This window comes from Phacochoerus africanus, chromosome 4 (assembly GCF_016906955.1).
Source record: "Phacochoerus africanus isolate WHEZ1 chromosome 4, ROS_Pafr_v1, whole genome shotgun sequence".
Taxonomy (NCBI): Eukaryota; Metazoa; Chordata; class Mammalia; order Artiodactyla; family Suidae; genus Phacochoerus; species Phacochoerus africanus.
This window is the reverse complement of record NC_062547.1, coordinates 99,861,137-99,863,860: the sequence shown is the minus strand read 5'-3', so window position 1 is coordinate 99,863,860 and position 2,724 is coordinate 99,861,137.

Sequence of the window (2,724 nt, the reverse complement as noted above, 5' to 3'; positions counted from 1 at the left end):
TGTCCTTCAATAAAACCACTAGAATAATTCTTCAGTCTTCAAGTTTTGTCACTCTTGTTGCACTGGTTAACAATTTAATAGGCCCCAATGTACTTCAGTATGAATGCTGACCACGTTACAACCATGGTTTATGCTAATACAGTAGCTTCCCATAGGCATATCCAATCTAAAATCATAGACTAAGTCTTGGTTGGATTGAAATATATGGTCCAAGTACACAGGTACTACCTTTGTTTTTCATTTACTGATTTCTATAATACTATTACTTTGAGGTTACTAAGGGAGAAAATTTTGATTGTGTTTAATTGGAGGTAATTAATAATATTAGCTCCATCTTCAGTGTCCCATGAGGCATATGATTTTTATACATCCACTCAAATATTTCAACATTCACTCAGATATTTCAAATGACTAAACCAGCTTCCTCTTTGACATGCTTAGGAGAGACCTCAGGTTTGACTTTTTATGCTTTTAAATGCACTATGAATCATTCTGCCAAACTCCTGCCCTTCATGTGAATGATATATGTTATTTACACTCTTAGAAAAAAATCTATGCATAGCCATTATTAATCACTCACACCTTTAAGAATGATCTTACCTTTTAGCTATTCATCAAGATCAGTATGCTTCCTGTTAGACAGAGACACATCATAACTGATGTACAATCAAATTGTAGAGGGGTCCAAGTACACAGCTATTACCAGAATAGATGTCTCTTCATTTGAGGATTACACACATGTGTGCATGCACACACACACTCACACCTCTGTATGATGTATCCATTCTGCGATTCTCTTTAAAATGCCAAAACCATGTATGCTTTCAGATAATCCATCACTCTGATATTGAAGAGCAACATATTTCCAAAAACTGCTCCTACCCTGAACAAGGTCAATAATGCATCAAACAACTGGAATTAGTTCAAAGACTTTAGTCTATGATTTTAATCAAAAGCAGGAGAGCGGAAAAATTGGTAAATAAATAAGTTCTTTCTGATTATTAATCTCAATAATTTATGCTTGAATAATGTATACTTAAAAATTTCTGCTTTTGACAATAATTGTAATGTGTGCTATTCCTTAGTGTAGAAATATCAAATGCATTCACAAAATGTGTTTAAAAGGATCTCATTTTTTTGGTGGACATTCTCATGCACTTCTTAAATGTTGCCTGAAAGTTGGAAAGGTGATGCTTACATCAGCCCTAAGGGAAAACAAAACAGAATTCAACAAATCTTTGATTTTTCCTTTTTCTTTAGCCACTACTCTGATTTTGTATTGGGATGAGAATTATAAAAGACCAGATATTTAGCTAGCTTCAGAAAAGTTTTAAATAACAGAAAAAAATGAGGTAGAAAGTGCTTCAGAGTAAGACTCTTATTACAACATCTGTCTTCAAATGTGTATAATCTTAAAAATATCATTATAATAAATATATCATGAGAGGGACTTTTAACTATACAGGTAGCATTTTAAAAATAAAAGATCAAGAAAAACATTGCAGTGAGGCTTTGAATCTTAGAAGATGCTAAGAACTCTCTTTTCAACAGAATGTTTAACTCCCTGGGCATTAAGGAATTACTTAATAGAAAAGGAAATAACCCATGGGAGAAAATGTTGCCAGCAGTAAAGCTGCTTAGAAATTTTGATAAGCCCTGGTATAGTATAGGAGAAAGGCAAATGATTCTTTGCTCACTCCAAAACTCTATTTCTTAAGAGTTTCTCATTCATTAAGTTTTTCTTTGCTGGCATTAAAAGATTCTAAAGAGAGAGGCTGGGATATTGAGCTTGTTATGAATATCCTTCTTACTGATTTCCTTCTTCATGAAAGGTAGATCTGCAAGACACAGGATCTAATCCCAATTTAGATTTTTATAACTAAATGCTAAAGCAAGAAAGGCCCATGGAAGAAGTTACTGCCCATAACTGGGATGCATTGTTTATCATTAAATATCTTAAACACAGAGTAGACACTCTTTCTTAAGGTATATTTTGTGAATGCTTACAGTGTGCCTGGAATTGTGTGAAATGCTGGTAAGAACATAAACATGGCAAGTAAAGTTAACTTTTCTCAAGGAGCTCACAGTCTAATGTATGAGCCTCACGTGAAAATAATGACATTATAATGTGACATAGACCACGGAATAGCTGAGACTACAAATCCACAGAAACAAATACTCCAGAATTATACTTTATGTGGGCTTCAAACGCATTGTGGAAAAGCTGTCCTATGTATTTAAAAGGCAATTCCTGAGAAGCGAAGTAATTTTGTGGTCTTATCTATTACACTCCTTTAAAGAGAGCACCCCACTTTTTCTCACATCAAACTAGCAGACTCATTCAATGAGGATGTCACTCTAAGGCGTGATGAATTTAAAGCAGCAGTGTTCATTATCTCCATGTTTCAGGAAAGCAAAGGCAAAGACAAAGGCATACCCCTTTAGGACCGGGATCACTTCAGCCTGTTACATTTCAACAAGAAACCTGCACAAGCCGGGCCCAGATTAGTCAACAAGCAGATGATTGGAGATAAAACCTCTCATCTTGGGATAAATTTAATCTAGGCAGCATGTGCTCTTTGGTCATTTTATAAATATAACATTTTAGAACAGCATTCTCAGAGATCCAGCAGTGCATATCCAGCATTGCAGCTAAAATATTCAAATAGAAATAAAAATAACTCCCCAGAAAGTCGCTGGCATTCATATTTCCGTTGGAGAATA